This window comes from Populus trichocarpa, chromosome 19 (genome assembly GCF_000002775.5).
Source record: "Populus trichocarpa isolate Nisqually-1 chromosome 19, P.trichocarpa_v4.1, whole genome shotgun sequence".
NCBI lineage: Eukaryota > Viridiplantae > Streptophyta > Magnoliopsida > Malpighiales > Salicaceae > Populus > Populus trichocarpa.
Window position 1 is genome coordinate 7,607,184 of NC_037303.2, and position 19,577 is coordinate 7,626,760.

The window sequence follows — 19,577 nt, forward strand, 5'->3', positions numbered from 1 at the left end:
ATCTATGGTATTCACCCTCCAAGCTCGTTGGATCCTTGTGTTTTCATTTGTTGGTACGATATTCCTCATCAAATCAAGCTTATCACGAATGATACATTCGATTTGATTAAGGACCAAATTCGGAGTTCTAGACATTCCAGCAAAGATCCTTGCATTCCGTTCTTGCCATACATGATACACTGTAGCTGCAAAACTCAGTTTACGAGAAAAATTGACGAAACTCTTGCCATGCCAAGAGACAGTGGCCCATCGAATCCATTCATCCCAGCCTTTTGTCATTCTTGGAATTCGCATCTGTCACAAACATCCCACCAGATCGCTTTAGTATAGGAGCATTCAAAGAACAAGTGGTTGTGATCCTCATTGTTGCGGAGACAGAGTGAGCATCTATTGGGACCATGTATACCAAACCGATGAAGTTTATCTTGAGTTGTGAGTTTCTGTTGGACAGCCATCCATAGAAGAAATGAATGTCTTGGAACAACATTCTTAAACCACACAATGTCATGCCATTCAACCATCTGACGATGACGTCTTAGTTGTTCCCAAGCTACTTTGACCGAGAATCTGTGATTTGGCGAGTCCAACCAAACTATCTCATCCTTTTGCCCCATCTTAGGATTAGAATTGGAAGGAATAGCTTCTATAATGGGGTGCCAGCCAATAGCTTGGGTGGTAGGAGTTTTTCATTCTGAGTTCAGAATTAGCACATTCACCTTCGCGTTCTTGGCCATACCTGAATCATAGATGAATCTTTCCCCGTAAGAATCCGCGAGTGGGCTGTGAGGATGCCAATTATCAAACCATAGAGAGGTTGTCATTCCATCTCCTATGATGTACTTCATCTTCGGCCATGCTAAGGATCTGAGCTTTAGAATCTTTCCCCAAGCCCAAGAGCAATTCTGTGGCGTCTTGATTGTCCAGAAATTCCTACCTCACAACAGATTGGATCTGATCCAAGTAGACCATATTGAGCCATCTGAGTCATTGCACAGGTTCCAAATGTGTTTCAACAAAGCAATCTTGTTCCATTCTGTTATGCTTTTTATTCCTAGCCCCCCCTCCTTTTTTGGAAGACATACCTGATCCCAAGCCACTTTAGCCCCAGTAGTTCTCATATCTGAACCTGACCAAAGAAAGGATTTCATAATTTGCTCCACATTTTTAATTACTTGTCCAGGTAAGAGAAAGAGAGATGCCCAATAGACCTGTATGGAAAATAAGACTGAATTAATCAGTTGTACCCGTCCTGCATACGAGAGTGCTCTACAAGTCCAATGTCGAACTTTAGAGGTGATTCGATCCACGAGGCCCTTACAATAAATAGCCTTTAGTCTGGACGAGAGAAGAGGTACTCCCAAATATTTCATAGGGAGCTCCCCCTCTCTAAACCCAAGAATATGAATAATTTGTTCCCTCTCAGCATTTAACACACCGCTCAAGAAGATGTCACTTTTGTTTGGATTTGGATACAGACCTGATAGATCTTGAAACTTTGTGAGCACAGTTCTGATCATACGAATTGAGTTTACATCCCCGTTGCTAAAAATCATCAAGTCATCAGCAAAACAAAGATGAGAAATTTTGTCCTTCTTGCATCTCCAGTGGAACTTGAATTCTTGGTTGGCACTCATCTTGCAGAATAGCCCCGACAGGATTTCCATACATAGGACAAACAAATATGGGGACAATGGATCCCCTTGTCTCAGCCCTCTTCCCCCTTGAAAGTAACCTGCAAGCTCACCATTGACGTTGATAGAGAATTGACATGATGTAACACAAACCATGATCCAATCAATGACTGTTCTAGGGAATCCCATTTTTATTAACATAGCGTCAACGAAATCCCACCGCACCGAGTCATAAGCCTTCATCAGATCAACTTTCATAGCACAACGAGCAGGTCCCGTAGATTTATGATAGCCTTTCATTAGTTCCTGAGACAAAAGAATGTTATCACTGATTCTCCGTCCTGAGATAAAAGCAGTCTGATATGGACCAACTAAGGATGGCAAAACAACTTTGATTCTCCCAGCTAGAATCTTAGCAATGCATTTGTACACTGTATTGCAGCAAGATATAGGACGAAAATCTGTCAACCTTGTAGGATTAGCAACTTTAGGAATAAGGGAAATGGATGTAGCATTCATTTCTTTAAGCATTCTACGACTCTGAAAGAAGGATCTAACAGCGTTGATTACATCTTCCCCAACTATGTGCCACATTCTTTTGAAGAAACCTGCGTTAAAGCCATCCGGACCAGGGGCTTTGTTGTTCTTCAAACTAAACATAGCATGCTTAATCTCCTCCCTTATTACATCTTGTGCGAGTACATGCTGTTGCGTTGAAGACAGTTTCAAGTTAATTGCCGATTCCATCACTTCCTCGCTCAGAACCCTAGGCATCTGATCACTCCTAACACACGATGGAAGTATGCAATTACTTCTGATTTGACTGCCTCGTGTCCTTCGACAACCTCTCCATCCTCCCTTGTAAGTGATAGAAGCTTATTCCTATTCTGTCTTCCATTTACTGATTTGTGAAAGTAGCTAGTATTCTGATCCCCTAAGCTAAGCCATTGTATCCTTGCCTTCTGTTTGAAAAAACTCTCTTCAGCCCTGACGGTAGAAGCGTATTTATGAACAACATCCCTTTCTCGCATGCACAAAATTGGATTCTCATGCGCTGTATGCAGAGCCTGTTGAGCCTTATCCATTTCGTTTTTTGCATCTTTCACTCTATCTGAAATGTTGGAGAAGTGAGCCATATTGAAAAATTTCAATTCCTGCTTTAGCTTTCTTAGTTTGCAACACAGCTGATACATTGGACAACCCCCTGAATTCTGGTCCCATACCTTCTTCACCAAGGGCATGAACTCGTCATGATCCATCCACATATCGAAGAATCTGAATGGTTTCTTTATGTTCTGATCATTGCCAATAACCTTTACCACCATAGGAGAATGGTCTGACATACCCGAAGGCAAAAATCTCGCTTCCGATAATGGAAAGTTCAGATTCCACTTCTCATTGACAAGCACTCTATCTAGTTTCCGCATAATCAGATTCTCAGGACATTGGTTCGACCAAGTATAATGCATACCTGAATACCGAAGATCATCTACTTTGGCTTCTCGAATACATGTATCCAATCTGTCCATAGTACCAGCCCACGTAGTAGACCCTCCTAACCTGTCCGACTGGTTGCAGATAGCATTAAAATCACCCATAAGAATCCACGGGGTTGACTCCCATCCATCACTACGACTCACAATATCAGACCATAATACCTCACGTAAGGAAGCATTATTATCTCCATAAATAATTGAAGTATTGAAACTGATATTGGTAGCTAATATAGTGACAGAAACATGAATAGCCTGGTCTGACATTCCAAAAACATCCACCTTCACCGTATCAGCATTCCAACAAACCCAAATACACCCACGACAAGAGAAATCATAATTATACAAGAAGGACCAAGAACGCAGAAGAAGTTGAGTAACATTATCTTTATTCTTGTCTTTAACTCGAGTTTCAACCAGACCAAAAAGAGCTATCCTCTCTTGATGGATGAGCCGACGCAATTCTGAATGCTTTATAGGATCATTCAAACCTCTAATATTCCAACATCCAATAATCATAGGAAAATAGAGAGGAGTACAAACAGCAACACAAAGATTACCTTGACGTGCCTCCTGGAGAGGAGCCAGATTTCTTATGCTTCTTTGAAGAGGCTTTTGAACCCTTTTTCTTTTTCTCTAGAGAGTCTCTAGCCTTAATAGCTAACTGATTAACAGTTTCCCTTTCGGTGGAATTCAGGGTTTGAGGGGTTGTCAGGATCGTTGATGTTGACTCCTTATCGGTTTGTTCCCCATCTGTATCACCTCCCATTGCGTCCATATCTTGATCTAAAGCAGTACTTGCAGCCCTTTGCTCCTGATTCATGTCTTCTCGTAAACTCTTCAAGGCAAGAGGAGAGGAAGGATTTTCATCTTCATGACAAGCAGCATTGTGCACATCTGATGCCGCATGATCAATCATCTTACAATCAGACATATTTATACCAGATGTTGAACAACCATTCTCATTACAATTAACCACTTTAGATGCCAAGGGGGCATTCTCCCCACTCACAGAACCCTTGTTTCGTTTACCAACTACCTGCCACTGAAACTGATTCTGCTTGTTATCCGCAGATTTAGAGTTCATAGCTCCTAGATTCCTCTTACCCTCTGCCACCACTTTAAGATTATCAATGTTATTAGTAGCACATAGCGCTGTGGTGTGTCCAAAGACATTGCAATTACTGCACTTCGACGGTATCCATTCGTACTCAGCTGAAATTGTTATGAATAACCCATTTGGACAGCGAAGATCATATTCCTTAACCAACGTCTTCGAAGCATCTATCTCAACGCAAACTCTTGCGTAACTAAGCCTTTTACGCAACAATGTCGTATGATCCGCATGAAGGGGGACTCCAACAGCACTCGCTACACAGCTCAACCCCTTAATAGTCCAATACTCGAGAGGGACATTATACAGCCGAACCCATACCGGAACTCTGGCCAAATCATCTTTCAAAAATTGCATGTTCGGCTGCCAACGTTTAAGCACCAAAGGCCTGTTGGCCATGTGCCATGGGGCTCTTTCCAGCACATTAGTGGCATGATCAACAGAATCAAAATTGAAGATGAAGAAACCGTTATCCGAAGACAAAACTTCTGATAGACCGTAGGAGCTCCATATTCTTTTGGCAATAGAATTAACCACGGGATACGGTAATTTCTGCCCCACAAAATGACCAACTAGGGTGGATTTCCAAAATTCGCAGCCATCTTCAAACACATCAAGTGGAGGAGCTACTGTCACACGACCATCCGTCGTAGTAGGGGGAGCAAAGTGCAGATTACGGACTGAACTAATGCCAAGGGTCTTGCTACCCTCATTGTCATCAACATCAGAACCCTTCAAAGCAGTTAAAAAATTCAATTTGGGTCTAGGTTTTAGTTGTTCTTGTTGATGAGACCCTACCTTCACCTCATCAACTTTAGAACCCAACACATGGTTCATTTCTGGAACAACATTAGAAGCTTGGACAGTAGAGTGGTTCTCTATACTAACATCAGAATCAGCTTGAAATTGAGAAATCCTCATCGCATGGCTATTCAACATATCTTGCAATTCTAATCTTAATGTATGTCCAGACTTAACTTGATTGTGTTGTTCAATGTTAGAGCTAACCATTGGAACATTTTCCACAGAAGAACATAGAGACATTATGGTAGCATACAAATACTAGAGAGAACAAAATTCTAAGAAGATAAACTGAGTCCAAGAAGCAACCTAAACTCAGAAATAACAGCAACCTAACTCATAAACAACAAGATGCAGAATAGTTCATGAAGGAAGGAGAGAATTACAGAATTACGAGGCCAATAGCTCCCAGCACACTGATTATAACAATGATCCGTTCGGTCAAGATGTAGAGTAGGTTCCGAAGAACAACATACTCAAAAATGGTAACGATCCAACGGTGAACAAAGGAGATCAAGCTACGACAAACCACTCTGAAACTAGCAAGAAAAAATGAAACTTTTTCCAAAGAATTGTGATTTAATCTTCACATATGGCAAAGGCCTTCATGTCTATGACAATCCATTCACTATGCTGCAACTTCACCACTTCTTCATAGTTCCAGAACTGAAAATGCAGAATAGTAGAAATATTGCGAGATTAATATCTCTTACCTCGTTGATTGGATAACAAATCCGTTCGGTCAATGTTGAGAGAAGGTTGGAAGGAGCAACATAGTCAGAAATGAGAACAATCCAACGGTGGACGGAGTAGATGTAGCTCCGACAACACCACTCTCTCTCTCTCTCTCTATCTCTCTCTTTCTCTCTCCGGTTTATGGTAGGACTACAAGTCATTACTTTGAGAACTTGATAATGAAACATGATGACACAAAAAAACATCACAGATAATGAACCTTCTAGGGGGATTTAGAAAGCATGAAATTTCATCTCTAAATTACTTTAAACAAAAGAACATACAACAAGTATGTGGAATTAGTAAGTATGATCTTTTGATTGTAATATTAAGGATAATTAAGTAAGGATAAAGTAAAGGGACTTGTATAAAAGAAAGAAAGAGAAATGACCTAATACAAGCTATAAAAGAGGAAGTGATTATTAATACGAGGTTGAAGGGATTTAGTCAAGACTAAGAAGTAATATTTCATATCTTATATAAGGTATAGTATAGTAAATTATCCAGTAAATTCATGTTAACTTGGATTTGGATCCAAACGATCTCGTTGATGAGTGGAAAAAGGATTATGTAATTATATTTACACTGTCAATCTTGGAATAATGAAGTAAATTATTAATGTGTGCATTTAATATCTAGCGCATTATGTCATTGTATACTTATGTTGTATATATATATTTTTTTATTTTAGGTGCTACTCAAACTTGAACAGAGCAATAAGATTTCCTTATAGTTCTTTTAATTTAAGTAATGGAAATGTAATGTGGGACATGATAGATTTTTTAAAATATATTAAAGGATGTCGATCCATTTATAATATAAATAAATGAGAATTTATTATGCAAGTAACTTAGCTCTTGATTTCAATTATTATATTATAATTTGATTTTCAATTTACCCTTTTATAGTAAATAAACTACATATGCAAATATATTGTAAATGATCTTATATCTATAATTGTTGATGTAACTTATTGAAGAGTTCATAATATATTTGTTGTGTGAATCTAATGAATGATTTAATGGAGTAGAGGATGTTTACTCTTGACTTTGTGTTGTGAATGGATATTGAACAATGCGAGTTTGTGATATTGTTATGTATATAGGTGTCGATAACTTGAGAATGTTTATTTTAGAGGAAACTCTACTAGAATTCCAATAGAGTTCTTAATGACTAAACGATGGGATTTAATAATGAAAAAAAAAATCATCCTATTTTTCTTTGAGATCAAGGCTTAAAATTCTGTTATGATGTTTAAAAATTACGGGGTGTTACAACATTAAAAACATTTCTAAAATAAAAATATTAAATTATATAATTTTTAATAACTCTAATTAATTTAATTTAGAGCTTTAATTTTAATATAATGTTAATATTTTATATTTGCAAGGGTAAAATCATAATTATACCCCTTAAAAAAAACTCTAATACTTAGATAGGGCAGAATTATAATTATATCCCTTTCTTCTTCTTCTTGTCACCGGTTGTAATAGGTGGATGCCATAATAGTGAGAGGCAACAACCTTCAACCGCCCCAGGCACGTCATCCAAGCTGGCCTTGCTGTAACAGGGCAATATCTTCCTTGCCTAGGACACGAGGTATTGGCTAGGCACTTAAGTAATGTTGGTGTCGCTGGTGGAGGCGTAACATCCTTTCCCTATTTTTTTTTTGAAAAATTCAACTAGACTTGGTTGGAGCAAACACCAAATTAAAAAGAATCAAGAAGTTATTGGTTTACACATAAAAATAATTCATAATTAGCACCAATAACAATGAAAACACAAAATAAATAAACTTGATCATTCAACTACAACTAGTAGGTTTTTTAAAAGACATAAATGTAGTTGAAATAGTAATTTTAAAATCTTTCAAAATTTATTAAGAAAATTTATCGTATTGAATTCTTATTCATATCCTAAACAATTTTAGAATTAATCAAATAAAGTTTGTTGGCTTAAAGAACTATCTTTATTTAGGAAAATTATTTTTTAAAAATATAGTTTAATTAAGTATTTTAATTAATCCTAATCTAATTATATAATTAATTTAATTTAGAGTTTTAGTTTTAATATAAAGTTAATATTTTATGTGAGGGGGTAAAATTAAAAAGCCCAAATACTTAGTTAGGTTTGGCGATAGGGGTAGAATTATAATTGTATCCCTTTCTTCTCCTTTACTTGGTTAGGTTTTAATATAAAGTTAATCATAGATTTCATTACAATCATAATCATCATAATTATAATCACTTTATAATTTTCCTTTCATGAATAAAATCAATGTCACTTGTGCTAATTTGAATTGGCTACAAAATATATACATTAACATTGAAGTCCTATGTAATTGATGCGAACTTCGTGATCACGTGGTCACGCAACCCACAATCAATATTGAGATCTGATCCCGGAAAGCCGAAATAGATCTGATAGGAGTGTGACACAATAGAAACCTGCCCCAAGGCACCAACACTATTGGAATGAGTAGAATGACGCCACGAAACCAGTTAATCTTTGATAAGTCAGATTCAGTTCGTTCAAGAACTGAAGAATGCAAGAATCACTCTCACACGTTAAAACTAAAAAAATCCAAAAGTAATTATCATCAAAGCTGCCGAAATTTTGGCTTACATGAGTTTAAATAGTTCTTGAAAAATTAACCCTAATGGACCCCTTATGTGGACTTATATGAGGTCCACTCAAAACTGATCCAAAACCCTAAACTGAAAAGCCCATAACTTAATCCAAACAAGCCTTGGATCCTAACTGAAAACAAAGTATTAATTAAGCCCAAACAAGCCTTGGGCTGTAGCTAACAAAATAAAATAAAGCCCCTAATATTAAATCCGTGTTCTGTCATGAGAAGAAGAGAAGGAAATAAAATATTACAGAACTGATTCAAGGCTTATTTATAGCCTTCCATGCAGCCCCTTAATCCTAGAAACAAAAGGAAAAGGTAGCCACCCATGTTGTTTCCAAGTTGTAGTAGGATTCTTTTGTTTCCTTTGCTGTCCTCACCTCATGGCTCAAATAAGATTGTATTGAACCCCTCTTGCACATGGACAAGATGTACTAGGGTCTCCTCTTGATACTCTAATGGACCATTCAATTCTGACTTGGTTGAAACATTCAAAACCAATGCATTCAATGCCTCTTTCAATGCCTTTGTCTTGGACCGAGTCATTGGACCATTTGGAACATGTAATGGGTCCTTACTGGTGTTTCTGGGCTGGTCCACATCATCCCCTCTCTCCTTAAAAGGATTCGACCTCGAATCAAAATCTGTGTCAAACAATGTAAGATCAGCAACATTAAAGGTAGCACTAACACCATACTCACCTGAAAGGTCAATTTTGTATGCGTTGTCATTGATTCTCTCTAAAACCTGAAATGGACCATCACCACGAGGCTATAATTTTGATTTTCTTTGGTTAGGAAATCGTTCCTTACGCATGTGCACCCAAACCCAATCACCGGGTTGGAAAACAACCAGTTTACGTCCCTTATTTGCTTTAGAAGCGTAAAGTCTGTTCTTTTTCTCTATTTGCAGTCGAACTCCCTCATGGAGTTGTCTCACCATCTTTGCCTTCTTTTCACCATCTAAACTTACCCTTTCTTTAAAAGGCAAAGGAATTTAATTAGAGGATTAAAACCATAAACAATTTTAAAAGGAGAAAAACCAGTGGTCGAATGCACATTTCTATTATAAGCAAACTCAACAAAAGGCAAACATTCTTCCTAACTTTTTAAATTCTTTTGAATTATAGCACGTAAAAGTTGGGATAATGTTCTATTCACTACCTCAGTTTGTCCATCTGTTTGAGGATGACATATTGTCGAAAATAAGAGTTTAGTTCCCAACTTTCCCCATAAGGTCTTCCAAAAGTAGTTAAGGAACTTAACATCACGATCTTACACTATACTCTTAGGAATGCCATGCAAACGTACAATCTCCCTAAAAAACAAGTCTGCGATATGAGATGCATCATCCGTTTTATTGCATGCAATGAAATGCATCATTTTAGAAAACATATCAACCACAACAAAAATAGAGTCTCTACCTTTCTTTGACCTAGGTAAACCTAAAACAAAGTCCATAGAGATATCTACCCAAGGTTCAGTAGGCACAAGTAATGGTGTATATAGTCCATACGGTTGTACTCTAGATTTTACCTTTCTACAAGCAATGCACTGTTCACAAATTCATTGCACATCTCTTTTCATCTTTGGCCAATAGAAATGCTCATGCAATACATCCAAGGTTTTCTCAACCCCAAAGTGACCCATTAAACCACCCCCATGTGCTTCACGAACAAGCAATTCATGCAAAGAACTAGCAGGAACACACAATCTATTCTCTTTGAACAAATAACCATCCATCAAATAAAACTTACCAAAAGCTGAATGTCCACATGCATTATAAATCTCGGCAAAGTCAGAATCATTATCATACAATTCCTTCACATATTCAAAGCCTAACAATCTAGTATTCATGGTGTGTAAAAGAACATACCAGCGCGAAAGTGCATCAGCTACAATGTTCTATTTGCCTTGCTTATACTTGATTACGTAAGGAAAAGTTTCAATGAATTCAACCCATTTTACATGCCTCCTATTCAACTTACCTTGTCCTCTCATATGTTTCAAAGACTCATGATCCGAATGGATTACTAACTCTTTTGGCCACAAGTAATGTTTTTTTTTTTTGGTAAGTTGACGTATGTATTAAAAGAAGAAGATACAAACATTATAAGGGGCATACCCCAGATTTACAATGATAACAGAAACATAAAAAAACAGATGGCTACAGGCTAGCCACCGACCGTAAAACTGAAACCTCACTAGATTCGTTAGGGAAACCAATACAACCAGCTAACTAACAGATTAAGAATCTATGGTATTCACCCTCCAAGCTCGTTGGATCCTTGTGTTTTCATTTGTTGGTACGATATTCCTCATCAAATCAAGCTTATCACGAATGATACATTCGATTTGATTAAGGACCAAATTCGGAGTTCTAGACATTCCAGCAAAGATCCTTGCATTCCGTTCTTGCCATACATGATACACTGTAGCTGCAAAACTCAGTTTACGAGAAAAATTGACGAAACTCTTGCCATGCCAAGAGACAGTGGCCCATCGAATCCATTCATCCCAGCCTTTTGTCATTCTTGGAATGTCGCATCTGTCACAAACATCCCACCAGATCGCTTTAGTATAGGAGCATTCAAAGAACAAGTGGTTGTGATCCTCATTGTTGCGGAGACAGAGTGAGCATCTATTGGGACCATGTATACCAAACCGATGAAGTTTATCTTGAGTTGTGAGTTTCTGTTGGACAGCCATCCATAGAAGAAATGAATGTCTTGGAACAGCATTCTTAAACCACACAATGTCATGCCATTCAACCATCTGACGATGACGTCTTAGTTGTTCCCAAGCTACTTTGACCGAGAATCTGTGATTTGGCGAGTCCAACCAAACTATCTCATCCTTTTGCCCCATCTTAGGATTAGAATTGGAAGGAATAGCTTCTATAATGGGGTGCCAGCCAATAGCTTGGGTGGTAGGAGTTTTCCATTCTGAGTTCTGAATTAGCACATTCACCTTCGCGTTCTTGGCCATACCTGAATCATAGATGAATCTTTCCCCGTAAGAATCTGCGAGTGGGCTGTGAGGATGCCAATTATCAAACCATAGAGAGGTTGTCATTCCATCTCCTATGATGTACTTCATCTTCGGCCATGCTAAGGATCTGAGCTTTAGAATCTTTCCCCAAGCCCAAGAGCAATTCTGTGGCGTCTTGATTGTCCAGAAATTCCTACCTCGCAACAGATTGGATCTGATCCAAGTAGACCATATTGAGCCATCTGAGTCATTGCACAGGTTCCAAATGTGTTTCAACAAAGCAATCTTGTTCCATTCTGTTATGCTTTTTATTCCTAGCCCCCCCTCCTTTTTTGGAAGACATACCTGATCCCAAGCCACTTTAGCCCCAGTAGTTCTCATCTTGCACAAGTAATGTTGCCATGTCTCAAGTGCTCTTACCAATGCATAGAGTTCTTTTTCGTAAGTGGGATAGTTCAAGGTTGCTCCACTTAACTTCTCACTAAAATACGCAATAGGTCTCCGATCCTGCATCAAAACAACACCTATTCCCATTCCAGATGCATCACATTCTATTTCAAATGCTTTTGTAAAGTCAGGTAAAGCCAAAACAGGTGCAAAACATAATTTCTCTTTCAAAAGAACAAAAGCCAATTCATGTTCCTTCCCCCATTTAAACCCAACTTACTTTTTAACAACTTCATTCAAGGGTGTAGCTATTGTACTGAAATCTTTCACAAAACGCCTATAAAAACTAGCTAACCTATGAAAACTTCTTACCTCACTTACCGATTGGGGTGTAGGCCAATCCCGGATGGCCTTAACTTTCTCCTCATCCATCTCGATACCCTGTACAGTTACAACATAGCCAAGAAACACAATTTTCTCCATGCAAAAGGCACATTTTTTAAGATTAGCATATAATTTCTCACTACGCAACACATTAAGTACATTACGCAAATGATCAAGATGCTGAGTTAAGTTCTTGCTATAGATCAAAATGTCAGCAAAATACACAACCACAAACTTACCTATGAATGCACGCAACACATGATTCATTAAACGCATAAACGTACTAGGTGCATTTGTGCATTTGTAAGTCCAAACGGCATTACTAACCATTCATACAAACCATGCTTAGTCTTAAATGTTGTTTTCCACACATCATCTTCTTTCATCCTAATTTGATGGTACTCACTTTTCAAGTCAATTTTAGAGAAAATACAGGATCCATGTAACTCATCTAACATGTCATCAAGCCTAGGAATGAGGTGTCTATACTTTACTATTATGTTGTTGATGGCTCGACAATCAACACACATCCTCCATGTGCCATCCTTCTTAGGCACAAGTAGCACGGGTCCAGCACACGGGCTCATACTCTCACGAATGTAGCCCTTTTCCATCAGCTCATCAACTTGCCTTTGAAGCTCCTTCATCTTCTCGGGATTGCTTTTATAGGCTAGTCGGTTAGGAATTGAAGCTCCGGGTACGAAATCAATCTGATGCTCTATCCCCCTCAATGGTGGTAATCCGCTAGGAGTATCGTCGGGGAACACATCATCAAACTCCTGTAACAAAGAAATAGCAACACTAGGCACAATATGATCAAGATCATTTGTATTAAAGTAAGCCTCTTTGTACACAAGTAAAATCATTGGCTTGTAAGTGAAAAATGCAGATCTGACCTCACCCTCTCTAGCATAAACATTGGGTTGTTTCATTAGTTTTTCCACACAATTCTCATCACCCTTCTTGACTTTCTTCACTCCTCTTGTCTTCACTCTCGGCCAGATTTAGGTGTTTTTGAGTTGTGGTCGAATGGTTTGATTTGTTTGGAGTGTTGGCCGAATATTTGTTCGTGTTTGGATGGGTGGCCGAATGGGTTGTAGTGGTTTGGGTTCTAGCCGAATCTGGTGGTCTTCTCTCCTCTTGTTCCTCACTTTGATTTTCTCTCCCCATCGCCTCATGCTCACTTTTTAGCTTTATTTGATCATCATACACCTGTTTGGGTGTAAGAGGTACAAGAGTGATGGTTTTACCATCTTTTACAACAGTATACTTATTTTTAACCCCATCATGAATTGCCTTCCTATCATATTGTCATGGTCTCTCCAACAAGATGTGACTTGCTTGCATTGGTACCACGTCGCACAGAACTTCATCAACATATTTCCCAATCGAAAATGGAACCACAACCTGTTTAGTCACTTTCACTTCACCACTATCATTCAACCATTGCAATCTATATGGTTTAGCATGCTTAACAGTACACAAATTCAGTTTACTAACAAGGGTGGTACTACAAACATTAACACAGCTTCCATTATCTATAATTAAACCACACACCTTGCTTTGTACATAACAACGCGTATGGAAGATGTTCTCCCTTTGTTGATTAGTTTCATCTTCCTTGACCTGAACCTGAAGTGTTCGTCTTATAACCAAGGACTCCTCAACTGGTAATGCTAACTCATCCCCATCACTATCCTCTAATGGTGGCATGCCTTCACAATCAGATCTGTCACTTTCAGATTCCATATCACCATTATCTCTAATCATCATGATTCTCTTGTTTGGACACTCTGAAGCATAATGTCCATGTCCCTGACACCTGAAACATTTAACATCACGGGTACGTTTAGGTTGAGTTTCAGATTTACCTTTGGCATCAGTAGGGACATCAACTTTAGCCTTTGGTGGTTCAGTTCTAGAAGGAATAAAGGATCTCGGCTGGACAGTACCCTCTCTCTTTAGATTCGGCTTCCAAGATGATGAAGAGCCCGAATTAAACGCTGGTCGAGCATGTCCCTTTCAAAGTTGTCTCTCCACCTTCGTAGCCATGTGAATCATGTCCTCTAGCTCCACATAGTGTTGTAGCTCAACCACATTGGCAATGTCCTGATTCAACCCATTAAGAAATCTAGCCATGGTGGCTTCTCTATCCTCAACAACATTGGCCCGAATCATTGCTATCTCCATCTCTTTGTGATATTCATCTACTGTCTTATAACCTTGATTCAAACCTTGGAGCTTCAGATATAAGTCTCTGTAATAGTGATTTGGCACAAATCATCTCCTCATTAAGACTTTCATCTCCCCCCGAATCTGAACAAGTTGCTCCCCATTCCTCCTCTTACTGATTACAATTTGATCCCACCAAATCAATGCATACTCCGTAAACTCAATTATCACCAATTTCACCTTCTTTTGTTCAGAATAGCTATGGCAATCAAAAATCCAATCTACCTTTTTCTCCCACTCCAAATAAGCCTCGGGATCGTTTTTACCTTGAAAGTTAGGAATTTTCAGTTTAATGGTGTCCAAGTCCCTATCCATATCTTCATTAGTGCCCATGCCACGGAAATTCACATTCCTCCTAGCCCTCTTCAGTCCAGACCTGATTCCTTGGCCAGCAGATACAAAATCATAGTCATCTTCACCCGCATCTACATTTTCGTCAACAAACTCTTCAAAATCAGATCTGACATTCCGTACGGCCATACGAACCGTATTTCTTCGGCGATCAGCCCCACTATTCTGTTGATTTATTGAATTCACCTCATCTTTCAGATCCTTGTACGTTCTAGACAACAGCTCAAATTGCTGGCCCATGGCTCGTAATTGGAAAGCTACGTCAGCGTTTTGTGTCTCTGATTCGTTGTTTTCAGACATTCTTTGAATCTGTAAAATTTGGTTAGTAGCACAAAATATATCCTCACATCTCTCGTGTATCACACAAAAACAAATCATAGCTTTTCACTTTAATAAGCTCACTAAGCCTTTTACCTCCAAATTTGCTTTCTTTTGGTTCTTTAGGAATTGAAATCAACAAATCAAAGTCAGTAGCCTTCGCAGCGCACTCTAATTATAATTTTCAGACTCAAGAATCAATAAATATACTGAAAATGCAAAACAAAACTATGATTACGATTTTGCGAGTAGCAATGCAAATTCGTACGAATTGTGGACGAAACGAAGACACGAAATAAAACAAAAGCAAATATTAGTTAAAAAAGTTACTTGACTCCTAGATAACCCAAATATAATAGAAACAAAAAGATTTGGACAAAACAAAACTAGGATCATGTTTTGAAACTTGACGAAAATCTAACCTGTTACGCAATTTGTACATAACAGAATTGAAACCCAAACCAAACGATCTCGAAATAACCTCAAATTCAATATTTAGTATTATAATACTAAACAAACAACAAAAATCAATTTATAGGTTGTTTTTTTATGTCTAGGTACCCAAACCCCAATGTATGATCAGTTTGCGACAGAATTGAACCTCCAATTAAAACCTCCAGAAGCTGATATCAAAATAAGCTCAAATTTAATATATGGAGCGATCTCATCCCCAATACACAGAATATGAAGTTTCAATTTAGTCTAAGGTGGATTGCTTATGGTTCACTAAGAGTAGTGTTTCTACGGCAGAATTGAACCTCGAATTAAAACCTCATGCAAACAATATCAAAATAAGTCCAAATTTGACATATGATGCGATCGCACCCCTAATAGACTAAATATGAAGTTTCAATTTATTTCAAGGTGGTTTTCTTATGGTTCACCAAGAGTTGTGTTTCTACGGCAAAAATTAAATGATCCTTCAAATTTCAACTAATCCCTCTCTCTCTCTGTTTTTTTTTTCTTTTTAATATACTGATATGATTAGAGACAATAACAAGATGAAATATAACCCCTTTTTTTTTTTTTGCTTAGATGACGCAGACACGAAGAACAAGAAGATGGACGTAAACACTGAAAAACTTAAAGGAACACTAAGAAAAACGAAAATAACATAAGGATATGACCTTGTTTTGAAGACTAGCTCTGATACCAACTGATGTGAACCTCGTGATTACGTGGTCACGCAACCCACAATCAAGATTGAGATATGATCCTGGAAAGCCGAAATAGGTCTGATAGGAGTGTGACACAATGGAAACCTACCCCAAGGCACCAACACTATTGGAATGAGTAGAATGACGCCACGAAGCCAGTTAATCTTCGATAAGTCAGATTCAGTTCGTTCAAGAACTGAAGAATACAAGAATCACTCTCACACGATAAAAATAAAAAAATCCAAAAGTAATTATCATCAAAGCTGCCGAAATTTTGGCTTACATGAGTTTAAATAGTTCTTGAAAAATTAACCCTAATGGACCCCTTATGTGGACTTATATGAGGTCCACTCAAAACTGACCCAAAACCCTAAACTGAAAAGCCCATAACTTAATCCAAACAAGCCTTGGATCCTAACTGAAAACAAAGTATTAATTAAGCCCAAACAAGCCTTGGGTTGTAGCTAACAAAATAAAATAAAGCCCCTAATATTAAATCCATGTTCTGTCATAAGAAGAAGAGAAGTAAAATATTACAGAACTAATTCAAGGCTTATTTATAGCCTTCCATGCAACCCCTTAATCCTAGAAACAAAAGGAAAAGGTAGCCACCCATGTTGTTTCCAAGTTGTAGTAGGATTCTTTTGTTTCCTTTGCTGTCCTCACCTCATGGCTCAAATAAGGTTGTATTGGACCCCTCTTGCACATGGACAAGATGTATTAGGGTCTCCTCTTGATACTCTAATGGACCTTTCAATTCTGACTTAGTTGAAACATTCAAAACCAATGCATTCAATGCCTCTTTTAATGCCTTTGTCTTGGACCGAGTCATTGGACCATTTGGAACATGTAATGGGTCCTTATTGGTGTTTCTAGGCTGGTCCACATCAGTAATCCCTTAAACTTAATCCTATACGAACTATTCATATCATATAAGGAGCTTACATGTTGAATTCTAATACAAATTGTATTCTAACTAAAGCACAACTTTGTTTACACACACAGACACATGAATCCTGACTTGTTATGTAACCCTAACTAGTTGTACATGTTGAGAATTTCTATCTTGTATAGGTCTAGATACTCTAATTAATCACTTGAACTTTTTCTTCATGATCGAATTGCTTCATCTTGGTCAATTAGGTGGACTCCTTTCCTATGATCAATCATTTTCTCCTAATTGATTATTGTCATATCTTCCTTATTTTTGGCTGAGCATGAACTACAAAATAGATTTTAAAAAAAATGATGTAGGTAACAACCTTGCAAATTAAGTGAGGTGTTAGATTGGCTTTGAAAAGTTAAGAGAAAAAAAATGACAACGCTAGAAAACTACAAACTATATAAAAACGAAGGGCAAGTTAACTAATTAAGGTGAAAGAAAAACTATAAAAAGGCAATAAATTACATAAATCTATAAAGAAATTATATATATTAAGCCAACCATCATTTCTAGCTGCTAAATAACATATTTATAGTTTTACAAAGATCAAGTTTCATAGCAACTATAAATCACATTCCTTTAAAAAACTGTGTACAATAGATAAGGATTACACAATATGAATTCTAGTGCAATTCATATTACTTATCTCTGTGCATTGCTTCCTAGCACTGTATGTGTTAAAATTCTACTTGTACAGTAATATTTTCTAATTAACTACTAAAAACTCATATTTTATGTTGGACTTGATCTTGATTAATAATTTTGATTTTTATCTCTCTAATGGATGATTAATGATCAATTTTAGCTTTCTTCATTAATGATTAAATACTTATCTTAATCAAAAGACACATAATTTTTATATATATTTATATAAATCTAATTGAACCTTCAATCAGACCTTAACTTCGATCTAGTATTATCTTTGTTGGAGGCCTAACAGATTTAAAGGAGTGCAAGCCTATGTAGGGAGACGACAATATAAAAAAATAAATATATTTTAGTACATTCTCAAAAGTCTTAAAAATATATATATATATATATATATATATATATATATATTATGAAGAGTAAATTATTAGAGTCGAGCCTTGGGCTTTGTAGATTATACAAGACCAATGGTCTTTTACCAAACTAGCATAGTTTGGTAAAATATTTGAGAATATAGAACATGATAGAAAAGTATTGAGGAAACAATGCACTTTCACTCAACTAATAATAAGAATCGCTGATTTATTAATGAGCCGCTAATAGGAATAGCGGTTGTCTTAAAAAACTGCTATTACAAATAGTGTCAATATTAAATAACCGCTAAAGACAATAGCGATTGTTCTATGCACAAATGCTAATATGAATAGCGGTTGTGTTATCCTAGCTCAATCTTAACGTAAGCTCAACCTTAAAATTTACATAAAACGAAGCATAAACCACCACACTGAAGTCCAAATAAAACCATAAATTACCAAACCTCAAATCCATAATTGAGAGTGCAATATTTTAACATCAATTTGGTTTTTTTAATTATAATCCCAAATTAATACTTGTTGTTTTAAATATTGTTTTAATTTATTAGTTATAAAGATAATAACAATAACAAAATATAACAATGTACATTTTTTAACTTGTAAATGGATGATTTGAAATTTTAAACAACTTGTTCACATGTTCACCTGTTAATTAACAATTTAAAATCATGGGTATCTAAAATAAGTATGAAAATGCATAATATGCAAGACAACATTAAAAGCAACAAGATAATTAGCTAAAACAATATTACAGAAGTAATACAAATAAAATTAGCTCTTAACTAAGAAAATAACACAACATAATAATACATATGAGCCTATTTATGTCTTCTACGACGACAAATGGATGTGTCAACTTAATAGCACGACTTCCGGTTGTCTGTGTGATTTCATCCTCTGAGACAACATCATCTAGGCTTAATGTCTCTCTTAACAGGTCAAGTGTAGTACGACATGTCTCTAACCAAGAAAATGTATAATAACGAGCAAGTCCATTATCATCATCAAGATCACAAAGATCAGTCACAACATATCGACCATCATGTAACAACTATCCAACCTAATATGAAGCAAATATAAATTATTAATCCATAAATAAAATGCAACGGATTTGTCCAAGCCTATAAAAAACAACAAATACTTATAGCATGCTTAGTCCGACGTGCATGTGGCTCATACTCCATCTCCTCGCGTGGAGGAACTTGCGTTGGGTTTGGTGTAATGATTTGGCATGTTATACTCAAGTAACATCTCATATATTCCTCCTTGAAAATCAGGGATGCACCTCTCTAAAAATAAAATATCTTTGTGCATCCCACATCAATATATTTTAGAGATGGTGAATCATCCAATTATAATCAGCGTGCCTACCCGAACAACTAATGAA

The 19,577-nt window shown here is 37.0% G+C and overlaps 1 pseudogene; it reads right to left on the minus strand.

Annotated features, from left to right (window-relative positions):
• Positions 1–15,050, minus strand: part of LOC127904802 (uncharacterized) — a 30,185-nt pseudogene extending 15,135 nt beyond the window's left edge.
• Positions 15,051–19,577: the final 4,527 nt, after the last annotated feature.